A 16,270-nucleotide genomic window follows, 5' to 3' on the forward strand; every position below is an offset into this window, starting at 1 on the left:
GATTAAATGAGCTAGTGTGTGCCCCTATGGCACACAGTTAGTGCTCAGTGAATGTTACCTGCCACCAGCACCACCTGATCACACATTTCCCCCTGAGAGAGTTAAGATTTACATCCATTTCCAGGATTGGGAGCCTGTGACACAAAGCACTCAGCACCTCTCACGAACACCTCCCTTTGTGCCATCTCTAAATCACCAACGTTAGGAATAAAGGAGAAAAAAATAGATGATAGGAGATGATTTGCATTTAATGCCCTCCTCAGAGGCTCCTGACAGCATCACCCGAATTAATGACCACCTAATGCACAGTGAAAGCATGTTTGGTGGCTTCCCAGCCGGGCATAAAAGAAGGGAACTAATGTGCCAGGTATGGGACAAGGGTTCTACCTGTGCTATTTCCTTTACTATTATGTCAACCTATGTGGTAGGTATCATACCAATTTTAACGGATGAGGAAACTAAAGTCCAGATGAATTAAATAATTTGCCCAAAGTCACACAGCAAATATCAGAGCTGGGATTTGAACCCATGGCAGTCTGATTCCAAAACCCATGTAGTTTTAACTCTACCTCATTCTTTAGAGGAATGAAAGAGACACCAAGGGCACCGTCCATCTCTCTGGTGGATAATGGGCCACTGGATGATCAAGTAGTGTCCATATTTTTATTAAGAAACTCATTTCAAGAGAACATTTCTAAGGCATTCATTACTTTTAATCAGTATTTTGCAATAATTAGGAACCATTTTTGATGAATAGGGAACGTGAATCAACTCTCGATGGCTCAAGGAGATTCAGGTCTGATCCCAGCCCTGAAGCCTGCATAGGTGAGTGGGTCCCACCCTGGCTGACTCTGCAGAAGAGCTGCAGCTCTGATGCAGAAGGGAGCTGGTCAGCAAAGGGTGTGTCTGTCACCTGAGAGCACCGCCCCTTGGCGTTGTTTCTCAGATCCTGTGTTGGGAGGTGGCGTTTCCCACCTGAGAGCCCCACCTGGTGAGCATTCTGTGTCCATGTGGCTGTGTCCTCACAGGCACAGAGTAGTACATGTTGAAAAGTGTGCAAATCTGATTTGATGTGCTTTGTTCTTTAAACTTGCAGAGAATTCATTGCTGGGACCCGCTAGTCCTGGGTTCCACCTTCTCAGGGTTGGATGGAACCGCCTTCGAACCAATGAGGAAACCAAGTCGCTGCCTGACTGAGTGTCATTTGTGCCCCAGCAGCTCCCTCTGACGAGGAACTCCAGCACTTGGAGAAGAATTGCGTCAGTGACCCAGAGTGTAGACGGGAGCTTCTCTGACCAGAATCCAAACCCGCTCCCTGATGGGAGGCCAAGGATTTCAGCTCTGGTGCTTGGTGGCCCAGAGTGGGGATGCCCGTTAGCATGTGGTCAGTGGGCACCCCGGAGACACCCCAGACTCGCCCATTCCAGCCTCTCGAGGTCGGGGTTCCTGTGGACACAGGCTCCACTGCTGTGCACTGTGGCAGGTTCTCCCGAGCACCGTGTCCGCCTGGTGCCCCGTCTTCTGACACCTCATCAGTCCCTCTGGGTGCCAGGCCTTGCCGACTGCTTCACCCTGGAGGCCGGTCCCGGAGCCTATTTCACGGCTCATTCAAAAGGAAAACGAGGAGGACTTTTCCATTTCATCTGTTAAATGATTTAATTCACGAGGGACTTGGTCACCATGGATCCCAGCACGGCCCGGTTCCTAGGTCATTTTCAATTTACCACTCTGATGGAACTGCACAAACCCCACCGAGCTCTGCGCTGGGCCCCAACAGAAGTCGCACGGCCGGGCCCTAGGGGACATCTGGTCAGGGGACTGAGGCTGGAAGGGGAGGGCAGCAGAGTGTGATTGTTTGATGCAACTGATGTGTGAAGTGATACCCACACTGATGGGATCCAATCCCCCCTGAAGATGGGGCCCCATGGAAACACATCTGATAAATATTAAGAGAGAGCATTATTCCCGGAGCAGTTTTAGCCCCAGATGACTTCAAGCTCCTGACCTTGTTCATGCCCATGTTTACAGGCAAGGACTTCAAGCTCCTGACCTCGTTCATGCCCATGTTTACAGGCAGCCATCGCCGCCTCTCCTTCCCACATCCTCCTGCTCCTCGTGGGGGTCGGTGAGGACAGCCTGGCCAGCCCTCAGGTCAAAACAGGTGACACAGGGCATGAGCGGGAGAGCCGGGGGCTGGTCTGCTGGAGGGAGATTCGAGGCAGGGGAACAGAAGCCACGACCTGAATCAACACGCCGAGGCCTGAGTGGTGCCCCCGCCCGGCCTGTCCCACGGTCCCCAAGGTCCCCATGGTGGTCTCCCAATGGGGTTCCCTCCTGAAGCTCTTGATGCTTCGGAGGGTGTTGAGGTCCTGTGGTTCCTTGGAGGTGCTCCGTCGTCCGCAATGTGCCAGGAAGGCTCCTCAGGGGACTGAAGACTCGGGAACCTGTCCTGGTAAAAGGTGGTGGTCGAGTCACTCGGGATCTGAGGTTGCAGGTTGGATTCTGAGGCCAGGACAAGAGGAAATGACCAGAAGGAAATGGGGGAGCAGAGCAGCGGGCCTCAGAGGAGCAGGAGCCAGGGCGTCCTTGGGGTCTGGGCAGCAGGAGGAGATGGGTAGACAGGTAGGAATCGGGGTGAATTGGATCCTCCAAGGAGGATGGACAGGCCCTTATCCCTAGGAGGAAACAGGGCCAGAGCGCCAACGCCCACTCCAGGAGCTGGTCCCCAGCCAGATTCTACACTCTACAACCCTGTCAGGGACCCGTTGAGTAAAGCAGGTCAAAGCTGGTGGGACCTCAGGGGTCGTTTCATCACAGCTCTCATCCCATAGGCGGCAGCAGCAGCCCCGAGGCCCAGGCGTGATGTGACCTGGGCAGGTAGCAGGAGCAGAGGGGCACTAGAGTCCTGGATGGCCCAACCCCCTGAATGCTACACCGTGGTCCTCTCAAGACAGAGGAGGGGGTTCAGACACTGAACCAACAGTAAAAAAATCATGTTGTGTCCTAAAGGGGAAACAAGGAAAAGCAAGTAATTGCTATATTCCATCATTACTGGGTGCTTCAATGAACACAGATTCAAAAGAAGGAAATGTAACATTTTTATTGAAGTATAGAAAAGCCTGAGGGGGTGTGGGGAAGCTAATTGGGCCACCCTTCGGTCTTCATAGCTATTTTCACATCAGGCCACATCTAACCCCCCTGGGATGATGGTAAATGCTACTTGCAGGCCCTCAAAGAATTGGTGATTTCCATATTACTTTATAAATCCTCAAAGTGTATGTACACTTGGTTTCCTCTAGCCATTCATTTCACAAATGTTTATTGAGCACCTACTGTGTGTTGGACCCCGAACGGGGCTGGGGGTTGTTCAGCAGTGAGCAAGGCAGGCAAGGGCCCCCTCCAAACGGGGCTCAGGGGGGGTTCAGCGAGAATAAGCAAGTACATAAAGGAGTAAACCAGAGAAAGTCAGGGAGTGCTGAGCGCTTAGGAATCGAAACCAGGCGCGTGATTGGGGGAGGGGGCGTCATGCTGGATCCCGGGGTGGGGAGTGGGCTCTCTGGGGAGCTGGATGTGAGCTGAGCCCCGGGCGATGGGGAGGAGCTGCCTGGGGAGGTGTGTGGGGGGAGGGCTCAGGCAGAGCGGAAACGTGAGCAAGACACGGCACAGCCTCTAAATCGGCAGCACGTGGCTCTGGGGGAGAAGCAGCCGCGCAGATGTCCCTGCTCTTCTGCCCGTGGCTCTGCCCTGTGCACGGAGGGCGTCACCGTGACGGCCAGTTTGCTGCCAACTCGGGCCCTGGGCACGAGGCCGTCCCACTGGATAACTGTATTTCTTCATCTCTCCCTTCAGCAAATGGAGGGACATGGATTCTAGAACTTCACCCCTTTAATCAACAAGTTCTTCCAAGTCTCAGGGGTTTGTCCTTCAGGTATGATTTTATTCATTCATTCATGCATTCACTCATTCATTCATTCCACAGATGTTTATGAAGTGCCCGCTGCGTGTCTGACCCGTTCTGAGCACTGGAAACAAAGCCGTGAACAAAACGGAAAGATCCCTCCCTGCAGGATCCGTACATCCTAACACACAGGGACGAGCGCTGACGTCAGCTGGTAAAAGGAAAGGTGCCCGTGCTGGTCGGTGCTTTGGCGAGAAGTAAAGCAGGGAGGTGGACACTGTGGAGGATGCGGTAGGGGTGTTATTTTAAAAGTGGGATGACGGAGGCCCCCCGAGAAGGCGACAGAGAGGGAGCAGCCCTAAGACTACTTGGGGGAGGAGCTTTCGTGCAAAGGCCCTGGGGTGGGCATGGAGCTGGATTTCCAGGCTCAGCAAGGCGGTCAATACAACCAGATAGGAGAGAGGAAGGGGTCGAGGGGCAGGGGGATCAGAGCGGTGAGGAGGGGCCGAGTCAGAAAGGCCCCAAGCTCAGTGTAAGGACTTGGCTTCTACGCTGAGTCAGGTGGAAGCAGCAGAGGGTTTAGATCAGAGGAGTGACAGGATCTGGCTTTTTAATTTCTGCCCCCGTTGTCTCAGTAGAACTCACTTCCTGAACAAGACTTGGCTTTAGCTGTCCCAGAGCCCCAGGGCTGGGCTCCGGCGAGGCGGCTGTCACACCCACTCCAGGCCCCCGCGAGGCTGAGTGGCCCCGGGGCCCGCTCTGCCCGGGTCTCTCGTTTGTGGCATTTCTCACGTTCACCCCCTCCCGAGTCTGGCCCGTGTATGAGCCTCATTACACCTGGCACAGAGAACGAGGCTCAGCAAATGGCTCATGAAGCATATTTTTAAAGGTTAATGGTCACTGGCGAGGGAAGAAAGGGCCACTGAGCATCTACGCCTCTTTGATGATGTGGATTTTTCAGTTAAGTGAAAATGAGAGTCGTGTCTCCTTACAGGTACCTGGTCTGATTACCAAGCAGCCAAGGAGGCCTTGGGGTGTCTTGGAGGCTGGAACCGTCAGCCCGGGGTGAGCTACGAGCGCTTTACATGAGCTGCTCCCAGGTGAGGGGTGGGGGTTCAGGCCACCCCCAGCCCCCCTGCCGGCTCCACCCAGGTGAGCCCTGTTTGGAGAGGCGGTTCTGGAGGATTCCACGCTCAGGCCGGTAAGCTCCAGGAGGGCAGGGATAAGGTCTCTTCTCGGATTCATGGCGCATGGCTCCTCTGGCCACTGGGAGGGGACAGGCGAGGCCAGAGGCTGGAGAGGGCGGTGGCCGTGAAGTTAGGAACCCCAAGGGCTCAGGGAGGAGGTGGAGGTGGCGCTGGGGTGAGGCTGGGGCAGGTGTGGGGGGCGGCGGGCTAGGGGCGGCCTGATCTCGTTACCTTCTCCCCTGTATCTTTGGGTTAGAAATACCCCGTTGGGTGCAGAAGACATTGATTAGGAAGGACTTGCCCCTCCCTACAATGGAGGCTCCTGTGACCATCTTGCTTTACAAAAAGTATTTCACAAATGGACGTGTGAATGAATAAATGAATGAATGAATGAGAATCAGCTGGTCTGATTCTCAGTAGATGTAGAAGCAAATTATGGCCACCTGACCCAGGAGAATATTCAAGGGAACTGGCTCTTTCCTGAGGACAAGGGCGGGCTATTTCCTGTCTGGGCCTCAGTTTCCCCGTGGCTAAAGTGAAAGGGTATCTAAATAATCTTAAAGGACATCTCAGGAGATAAGCACGAGAGACTAGGCTGTGTGTCTTGCAACGACCTAAAGGGAAAGTGGGGAAAATCCTATTACTCAGTGGTGGGAGGGGCGCCCACTGGGACTCTCACCTGGAGCAGGTGGGCCTTGGAATCCTTCCTCATTGGTTTCTTCCCTCACCTTGGCCTCCCAGCCCCTGCCTGCCCCTCCAACCCCACCTTTCTACCAAGTAGGTTACAGCCTCAGTGAGCATGACAGGGACCCCAAATTACAGTGGCTTAAATAAGACAGTTTATTTCTTTTTTGCATGAAATCCAAGCCCGTAGGGTGATTCTTCTCTGTAGTTTTCAGGGTCCCAGGCTCCTTCTACCTTGCTGCTGTCACCCTTGGGGTGTGGCTTCTCCCACAAGGTGGATCACATCCCCGTGGCTGGCCAGCAGGGAGGGGCAGAGGGGACAGATGGGCACAAGCCTTCCCTTTAAGTGTGGGACCCAGCAGCTGAGCACACAGTTCTCTTTCCCATTGGCCACAGCCCAGTCACATGACCACCCCTGACTGCAAAGGGGGCTGAGAAGTGCAGTCTTCATTCTGCCCGGCTGTGTGCCCAGAAAAAAGGCTATTACTGGGAGGGAACAGTGGATGTTGGGAGACAATATCCCAGTTGGCTCACGTTGCTTCGGCCTGGAGTGACCAACTGTCCTGCTTTGCTGAGGCATTTCTTTGGACACAGAACTTGCAGTGCTAGATCTGGGATAGTTATAGGAGGAGTTGTCCACGCTGGCTTCTTTTCTTTTCCCCAAACGGGCCCAGCACGTTCCTGCCTCAGGGCCTTTGCATGTGCTATTACCTCTGTCTGGAACACACTTTCCACAACTCCTTCCATTCAGAAAGGATTACTGGGTGCCCACCTCATGTATGAGCCGCTGTTCTAAACACTACATGCCAGGTGCAGAGTGAAAATTCCAACCATGCTTTTAACATAACAAGGATAATTCTTTCTACTCCTCCCTGGTCACTTTTGTTTCCAAATCTCCATGGCTTAGTAATTTTTATTATCCGCAGCTCTGAAAGGAACACCTCTTTCCCTAAGGCTCTGGCTGGGCTCTCACACAGTCTAATAAATCTTATATTAATAATAACCCGAAAGAAGAACATGTATTAAATTCTAAGATTATGATCTAGGAAACAAGGATTTTGAAGAGATGTGTAAGCCTAATAAAAGGAAATGTGGGGTGGAGAAAGTTTTCATTAAATAGAACCACACCTCTTGGGTGAGTTCGTTGGTACAATCTTTCCGGAGGGCAGTTTGGGCCTATATGTAGCAACTGCAACTGCAAATGCACAACTTCAGGCCCCAAAGTCCATTTATAGGAATTTATCCCAATGAAATAATAAGAAAAATATGCAAAGGTGGATCTCTAAGGATTTCTGTAAGAGGAAAGAAGTATAAAAGCCTAAATGTCTGTTGGCTGGGAAGCACAGATTGTTATCCTCTGCCCTGACACCAATAGGCACTTCAGATGAGGAAACGGAGGCAGAGAGAGTTTAAGCAACTTACCCAAGGTCACACAGCAGGAAGTGGCAGAGCTGGATTTGAACCAGAGAGGCGACTCCAGAGCCCATGCTCTTCCCCAGTCGGCTCTGCCACCTCCTAGGCCTCCAAAGGGAATGACAATGTCTTCCCGGGAATAATATAGAGATTTCTCTGGGAGGTAAGAGGATGGCACAGGACTCAGAAGTCTGAAGTGTGGGACCCAGAACACCCAGATCAGGTGGGAGGCCTGTGGTGGCCTACAGTGCTGGCTGTCCCCAGGTGGCCAGGACGGAACCAGCGCCGCCGCCCCCTTCCCGGGGTGAGGGCTGTGTTATTTGCTCCCCGCTAATCCTCCAAGCCTGCGGCCCAGCCCCAGGCCTCCAAACCCAAGACCACCCAGTTGAGACTGGAAGGAAAACCTGCCCTTGTAAGTGGAATCAGGTGAAATCTGGCTGTAAATTAGTCTATCAGAAACCAAAAGGCTGTGTCACAAGGATGGCCAGTGTGGCTGTCACTGTCAGCTGCATGGAAATGACGGAGATGAGAGGGACAGCGTCTGTCCAGAGGGGAGCTAGAGGAGGGAATGTCGTGGACGATGGAAGGAGGACAGGCCTGCCCCCAGCAGACATGTCGTCCGCAGAGAACTGGCCCGGGACGGGGAGATGCCCCCGCGGTGGGTAGCCTGTGGTCTGAGGCCGGAACGTCGGACACACAGGAGCAATTGGTGGTCTCCTGGGAGCTGGGGGGGCATCTTGGCCAGACGGTGGGGTCCTCAGAGGCTCAGCCCCTTTTTGGGGGGGGGTGATGGCCCTCTGCCCTGTCCCTCTGAAGGTGGCCATAAGGGAGGGAAGCCAAAGAGCTTAGCGTTGGACAGACTGGGAAGCGAGTCCCACTTCCCACCAGGCCAGTGACTCTGAGCCTCAGTTTCTCCAGCTGTCGAGTGGGGCTAATATCAACCTATATGGACTGCCTGCTGGTGCGAGGCCCTAGTTAAGCATCTTGAATTCCTAGGGGCGGGGACTTTATTATCCTCATTTACAGCTGAGAAAACAGAGGCACAGAGAGGTTAAGTCACTTACCTGGGGTCACACAGATGCTGTCTGCGGTTAGGACTCCAGACTAGCGGGGATCAAGTGGAGCCCTCGGCACCGTGCTGGTGGCCTGGCAGGTGCTCGGGAACGTCAGGTGCTGTTTGCCATCCTCATCACTGCTGCTGCCACCAAGAGGACCAGGAGTGAGACCACCGTATCTGCTCTGAGGGCCGTCGTGAGCGGGCAGCGAGGTGACGCACGTAGGACCCAGTGCACTGGCTGCGGCCGAGTCAGCTGACGGCGACCCCGAGGCAGCAGCAGGAGCAGCTCTTGCTGAGGGTGTTACAGCGGCTTCTGCCTGTTCTCCGGGCCGACGGCTTGCCTGCCAGCTCCTCTGAGCCTGGTCCCGAGTGCGGGTCTGTGGGGGGGGGGTCTGGGGTTCTTGGGAATGGGAGGGCGGGCCCAGCTCAGGCCTCCCTCGGGGGCCTGTCCCCCACAGCCACGCCGGGGGGCTGCTCCTGGTGGGCTCGGGAGGATGCCGGGCTGAGCGGCCACAGGCCAAGTTCCTGCCGTCCGGTCTGTGCCCCCAACCCCAGCCCCGCGGACTTGCAGGCTGCTGGGCAAACACTGGAATGGGTGACTTCTCAGGCTCTAGTGGGCACGGCCCTCCTCCTGCCCACCCCCCCCCTCCGCCCCCGGCCTCACTGTGGGACGAACGGCATCTGGTCCAACACACCCACCACCGGATGTTTCCTGGTACAGGGTTTATCAAATCGCAGGTTGTGATGCATGAGTGGGTCTTGAAATCAATTTAGAGGGTGGAGCCCTGCGCTTAAACTCTGCAATAGACCAGAATAGAATAGACGAGGAAATATCAGAGTGCGTAGCGTGCAGTGAAGGGGTGTTTGGGGAAACTTCTGCTTTGTTTTCACATAAATAGGCATGTGTGTGTGGGGAACACCGTGTAACATGTGTTTCTTACTGCGGTTGCGTTAAAAAATGATTGACAGACTGTCTCATGGCCTTCGTGTCACACAAAGTGTGACACTTGTGTGACTAAGTGTGACACTTAGTCACGCCGGGGCCCAGCAGGTCTGGGCTCTGTTGATTTCGGGGAGGAGACTGTAAAGCCTGGAAAATGAAGGTGGGAGAGAATGGGTCACGGGAGATGGCACCAGGGCCGGTGCAGCAATGAGTCCCCGGGCCGCCCCCGCTCTTCCCCTCCCTGGCTAAGCCACTCTGCCCCGTTGTCGCTTCTCTGCAGCCCGCGTCCCCGCTTTCTGCTCTTCCCAGCGCCCATCAGGTCAGATGTTACCACGGTGACTTCCGGCTCTTGTTTCTCTTCTGTGAGCCTCCCTGGAGCGCCGGCTCCCCCAGGACGGGAGCCCGTTCCCCGATGCACCCCAGCTCGAGCCCAGCGCGGGGCACGGTAGGGACTCACGTGTTGGGAGGATGTCTGGGCTGGGGGGAGGTCTGCCGCGCAGGGGTGAGCCCCACAGAGCAGCACGGCAGGGGGAGGGGCTCCTCTTTCCGAAAGTCCCGGAGTCCCCTGGCCCCGCCCACCACGTGTCCCCTGCCTGGCTTCCTGCTGCCGCCCCTGCGTCGCCCCTGAGGGTCCCAGCTGCCAGGCTGGGCTGTGTGGGAGCCCCAGAGACCGGAGGGGCTGGAGATGAACGCCCCGGGGGGCCCAGGCGTGAGGAGTTGGGGCCACGCCCAGCTCTCCTGGCTGCGGGGCCTGTTTGTGCTGCGGGCTCCCCAGCGGGACTGGCCTCTTGTTTCCCACCGACGTAACTTGCTGGAGGTGGGGACACGCCCCTTCCCAACAACCTCAGGCCCATCTTCTGACTGCGCTCTGGGGCTGGACTCCACGGGCTGCAGACAACCCCTTGGCTGGTTCCCAGAGGAACAGGCAGAATGCTCGTGGCCTCCTTCCCTGTCTGGTCTCCCTGCCCCACACCCTCAACCGGTATTGTTTGTGATCACCCCGCAGAGGAAATCCTTGGACTTGAAGCCTTGCCTCAGGGTCGGCTTCTGGAGAAACCAAAACAGAGACAGAGGATGGAGGGCTTTCTTCTGGTCTGTGTTTACATTCTGTGCATGTGATGCGTGTATGTATGTTAGTATTTTCCCTGAGTTGGGGTGGATTTGCAAGACCGAAAAATGGGTACAAACCGGTGTCGAGGGTTTTATATGGCAGGCAGCAAGGATGTGGTTCTCCTCCCATCATCCATAATGGGGCGGGGGAGGGGGATTGCAGGACAAAGAAGGCAGCCGTGAGAGAAAATGAGAGAGGGCCGGGGCGGTGGTGGTGGGGGGGCAGGGGGAGGCAAGGAGGGTGAATGGAGGGGGAAGAGGAAGGAAAAAAGGGGGGATGGGTGCACGTGAGAGAGAGAAGGGAGCGAGGGGGGGTCTTGATGGGGCCAGAGGAGCTGCTTCCTCAGTGCTGAGTCAGCAGCCGCCCTGACTCAGAAACTCGAATTGTCCATCCAGTGACCCCTCAGGCCTCATGGTCTCTGTTAGAACATGAAAGGTGTCCAGCAGATCCTCGGGGCCATTCAGTTTTCATCCCATATGTGTGGGGCTGTGCGTGCGAACTTACACACATGCACACACACTCACACATACGTGTCCTGTCTCACCCCTACACACTCGCCGCTCAGACACAGCCAGTCAGTGTCATTAAAATGCTAGGCCATGCCTCTGCCTCCTCGCAGAGCCCACGTGACCCTGCTGATCAGAGGAGGCCACGAGTCCGGAGGGTGAGCCTTGGCATCGGTCCACTGCTCTCCATGGCAACCTGGCTGATATACCTGTTTGTAAGTTTAAAAGCTCCAGGACTACAGGAGCTCTCACGTTACTTCACGCAGATCAGCTGTTCACTATTCAGCGCTCTCACTGTTAGGCGAGGCAGCGGGGCACAAAATTGGCATCTGCTCTGCGTGTGTGTGTGGGAGTGAGTCTGGTGCACAGTTGAGATGAGGGGCTGGGGGCAAAATAGCATTAAAAATACAGCCAGTAGTAATTGGATTATAGTTGTTGATTGCTTTCAAAGTACTTAACATAGTGTATTAATCCCAAAGATATATTACATCCAGTGAATTCTGAAGTGTCTCACTGATAGAACATGGGCTGTAAGAAGAAAGAACACCCTTGCAAACCTGATCATATCTCCCATGCGGTCCTGACGTCGCTGGTGGACGGAGGGACTAACATCCAGGTAGGAGATGTGGGAGAAAATAGGGACATGCCCATCAGACGGGTCGGCAGTGACGGTGGGGGTCAGGACAACAGAAGACCCAGGGCCCACGTGGCGGGACTCCAGGCTCTGTGTCCCCCGCCCTCTGGGTGTGGGACGAGGTGGGAGGTGGGGCTGGGGGAAGCGGTGGAGATGGAGAAAGCTGGAGAGAAAGGGCCACATCTGGTTCCTCTGTCTGCAGCAGGTCTCAAAGCCAGTGTCCCCATGGGCCTGGCAGGTAACAAAAGGAGTGAAGAGGGCTGGACCAGCCACCAGCCAGCACTTCCTGAGGGATTCCCACCTGCCAGACACGTTCCAAGCAGGTTCTGGATGCCCCCCAGCCCTGTGGTGTGGTTTTGTTACCGTTTCCCTGTAGAAGGGGAAAGACCCGGGGAGGGACCCAGCAAGTGGCCTGTGGACAATGCAGCACAGGAGTTCGGGTGGCAGATCCTGGGTCTCCATGTGGGGACAGTAGGGGGAGGGGTGGAATCGGTGGCAAACTGCGGAGCACGAGCCTGTCTAAAGGGGCTGGTGCCCTGGCCTCGGTGCCACCACAAGCTACCAGGAGAGGATTTGGGCGCAGAGTGGCACCGTGTCCTGACACCTTAAGAGAATCAAAGTATCAGATGCTCAAGTGAAACCTCAGGTTTTTCACGTGTTGACATCGGGTTCACATTTTTCAAAAAACACCAGGAGGGACAAACTCGACACTGGCTGGACAAACCATCTGCTGGCTGGTTTGGGTCCACAGTGTGACCTCTGACTCACTGAGAGAGAATCGTTCTGGAAAGTCGTGAGCATCAAGGTGTGTGTGGCGCTGGGCTGGCTGGTGTGAGAGGAGGGCTTTTCCCCCAAGACTTTGTCATGTTCGGGGGCACCGCCCACCGAGCTGACGCTGCTGGGAGGGGCGCCTGCTTCGCTCCCCCCGGGTGGCCGAGGAGGGCTCTCTGCAGGGCAGGGGGGGTGGGGCTACAGGGACCGGACGGGACAGGCCCTGTCCTGACGTGGCTAACAGTCCCGGAGTGGACAGTGGCCTCTACTTCCCCGGGGTTGCCCAGGCGGCTGGAGGGTCGGGCAGTGCTGGGCCTCTATTTCCACGTGGCTTCCACGCTGGAGATGGGCTCATCCTGTGGGCCATGCCCTTCCCCCAGCCTCTGCGGGAGTCCCCAGACCCCCAGGCCTGTGGGCATTTGCATCTGTAGCCCCGCCCCTATGCAAACCCCCTCTCTCCCCCGCAGGCCAGGGCACGGTCAGGTTTAGGACACTGTCCTCCTGCCCCTACGTGGGCAGAGCGACACCCCCACCCCAGCCTGGATGGAGGCCCCATAACAACCGTCCCCCTCACGGTGGCCATCTCTCCTGAAAGGGTCACTTTAAGAATGCCAGGTGGCAGGTGCCAGATTTTGGCATCTGAGGAGCTCCCATAAGCTCCCAGGACCAAAGCAATCCTCTTTTGTCAGCACTGATGGGGAACAACTGGCCACTGTCCTTTAATTAGGAGGGGACATGCTCAGCTATGGCCTCCTGCAGGGCTGCATAGACGTCCATTAAATCAGCCTGTGCGCTCTGTCGCTCCCCGCAGACCGTGAGGGCCCACTGAGGCCAAGGGGGAGCCCCCAGCCCCAGTCTGGCTCCGGAGTCCAAACAGCGGCCAAGAGAAAACACCAGTCAGCCCAGATTCCTGGCAGCTGATCAATCTGGCAAATTATTTCTTTCAAATTAACTCTTAAGATTGAAATCCGGGCAGGACTCTGCAAGTTCACGGGCACCTAGTATCTGCTGGTTTCAGGCGCCTGGGTGCACCTGAGGGCAGGGTGCTCGTCTGCGGGTGGGAGATGTTCTGGAAACTGTGGCCGCTGGGATCGGCCAGGCGCCTCCTCTTCTGCTTCTCATCCCCTGATGGAAGACGGTTCTGGCCGGGGGATGCGGCTCCAAGGCCTCCTCCTGCGTCTCCAGGAGCCCTGGGGTCAGGCGTGACGGGAGTGACTCAAGCACCATTTCCTGCTGTCGGAAGGGGCCACAGGCAGTGTCCTGGGCCTTCCCCATCCCGAGGGGCGCCCGTCTGAGGCCGCACATGGGCACAAAGTGGGGTCCAGTGTGCAGGACATGACTGAGGGAGGTTGGAAAACAGGGACAGGTCGTGGACACCTGGGGCCAGAAGCATGGATGGAGACGTCACGTCGGTGCTCAGACAAGTCCCAGAAGATGGAGAGAGGGGGAGGTGGGAGCCCCGTGCCAGGGGCTGAGACGTGGGGTCTCAGTGCGGCTGGGCCGGCAGGTGGCAGAGACCAGCAAGCCTGGGGTGGCCGCACAGAGACAGCCCAGGTGCATTCCGCCTTCCCAAACCCACTGTCCTGGCAGGGGACCCGCCACCCAGGAACCTGCTAGCCTCTGTCACTTTGTCTGCCTTTGGTCACTGCAAAGACGATGCTCACAGCCCCATCATGGCCCGTTGGTGTTGCCTGCTCATGCCCTCTCCTCACGCCCTGCCCCCGTGATTGTTTCCTCCACCCCTGGTTCTCGCTGTCTGTCCAGCAATGACAGCCCAGGCTTGCTCCCAGGGTTGGTGTTCACCTCCCGCAGAAAGCCCACCCCGCAGCCCGGCAGTGCCCGGGGTTGGGGAAGCACTGATGAATTTTCATCTCCACCTTTTCCCCTGTTTTCCCATCATCTCTTTTCTTGGAGCCTCTGCCCTGAATCCCAATGACTCTGGAAGCCCCTGGTGACCTCCCATCCCGTATACACGTGTCACTTCTGCCTAGGCCTGCCAAGGCCAGCACACCCTGCTTAGCTCTGCCTCTGCTGAAACCGCCACGTTCACCCCTTCTCCCTTCCTCCCTCCCTCCCTAGTCCTATGGGAGTACAAGTCTAGTCACAGGGGAAGCCACGTGGCATACCACGCAATGCACCAACCCCGTTCTAACCCTGCACAGATTCCCACCCCGTCTATTTCCTTCTTCTGTTCCTCTGCGGTAAACACCCATTGGCTCTTTCTTCCCAGGGCCGCATCTGTGCAGAGGGGGCCAGAAAACAAACTCACTCAGAGCCTGAGGAGGAGTTGGGGCTCTTTGACTGCTGCAGCCCTGCATGTATAATCAGCAACCCCAGGGCCCTTCTAGGGCTGGCTGCTGGGGGGAGGGAGAGTGCAGGATAAACAGAGAGCACAAGGGAGGCGCAAGCAGCAGGGGTAATTAATTTCTCTTGAAGTTTTATCACCCTGTCGTTAATTTCCTTGTTGCATGTAAAAAAGTAGACACAGGCTCAATTAAGAGTGATGCTCTGGTGCCAACCATGCTTGTCTTTTAATCACACTCTTTGCATATTGATTTTGACATCTCGGTTTAATCACAGGCTGTTTCACTGCGTTGTGGAATCCTTGTGCAATTTGTGGGGCTTTTCTACATCTCCCAGAGTTGGGAGACAGCTCCCAAGATGGGACCGCAGAGAGCACTCAGCCGGCAGCCTCCCTGCACTGCTGGGTTTCTGTGCGGTAAGGATGTGAAGATCCTACCAGAGAGCAGTTACTTTCTAAGGGAAGGAATACATTTCCAGGTTTGCAGAGGACCTTGTACTGGAGGTTGGGAATGAGGACTCCAGCAGGACAAGAGCACATTTTTTCCCATCCCAGTGAAGGAGAAATTGAGAAGGCAAGAAGCCTGGCTGGTGGCAGTCCCTGGAGTCAATGAGATCGGTAGGCTCTGGTCACAGCAACAAAGGGCTGAGCCCCGAGCAAGTGCCGTGTAACCAGAACACAGAAATATGCCTCCATCCCAGCTGCGGGCATTGCACAGGGCCGTGGGGCTCAGTGGCTTCTCTCTGGGCCCCTGTGATTACTGTGCTTAGCATGGGTCCCCTCCCCACCTCCCCTGAGGTCCTGTCTGCACACCTCACTGGCATTGAGGATTTCAGACTGTCCTCGCCCTGGGTGATGACCATAGGATGAATGATGAGAACTCACATCCCTGTGATGCTACGTTATGTGAATATATGGATGGATGTGTGCATTTAGGAAATGTGTGCCTTATAACCACTCTATGATTATTATCTCCACTCTACAGATGAGGAAACTGAGGCTTAGGGTAAGAAACTTGCTCAAGTGGTGGGGTTGGGATTGGAACCCACGTCTGGCCTCAGATCCCTGACTTGTAACCTCTACCATAGCCCCAAAGGTCCTTCCTGTCTTTAGGGTCTGTGGTTCACTGGCCCCTCCTTACATCCCCAGTGAAGACAAGCCTGGCCTTTGTGTGCCCGGTCTGAGGGCAAGCCCTGGTTTTCTGGAAGATCATTTGGTGTCAGGACAGAAGACAGACATTTGGGAGTCTGAGCACTAATTTTCCTGGTTATTCTGAAAAGGTGCACTTTTCTCACTGAAGATGCCCCAGAGGTCTGATCTGATTGTGGGCTGGTTTAAAAGTGCTTGCTCTGACCTCCAAGGACATCTGCTGATTGGCTGTCCAGCCACTCAGACCCCACCGTGCGCCAGCGCTGGGCTAAGTGCTGCATGAGGATTTATTCATTTGATGCTCACAACAGTTCTGTTTTATTTCTAAATTGGGAAACAGGCGCAGAGCAGTAATTAAGTTCATTAGGAAGTGAGAGGGCTGAGATTTGAACCCAGACTGCCTGGTGCCGGGGTCCAGGCTTCTAACTACTATTCTGTGTGGCGCCCAAAAGGGGCCCAGGCTGCAAGTGCAGGGACTTTTGTGCGGGGGCAGGTAGAGCCTGTTTCTCTAAGGGTCCTGCAGGGCCCGCTGGGAAGGGCGGGTTGGCCGTGACTGTCTCTGCCGGGAGCCCCGTCCCTGACCCCTCCCACGATCTGCTCCTTCTCCTCCTTCAG

The 16,270-nt window shown here is 55.8% G+C and overlaps 1 long non-coding RNA gene across 1 annotated transcript; it reads left to right on the plus strand.

Annotated features, from left to right (window-relative positions):
* The first annotated feature begins 10,209 nt into the window (after window positions 1-10,209).
* Window positions 10,210-11,434, plus strand: LOC133103917 (uncharacterized). The gene is made up of 3 exons (XR_009703418.1): window positions 10,210-10,274; window positions 10,913-11,014; window positions 11,279-11,434. It is a non-coding gene; the product is annotated as an uncharacterized LOC133103917 (long non-coding RNA).
* The last annotated feature ends 4,836 nt before the right edge of the window (window positions 11,435-16,270 follow it).

The sequence above is a fragment of the Eubalaena glacialis genome, chromosome 13, assembly GCF_028564815.1.
Source record: "Eubalaena glacialis isolate mEubGla1 chromosome 13, mEubGla1.1.hap2.+ XY, whole genome shotgun sequence".
NCBI lineage: Eukaryota > Metazoa > Chordata > Mammalia > Artiodactyla > Balaenidae > Eubalaena > Eubalaena glacialis.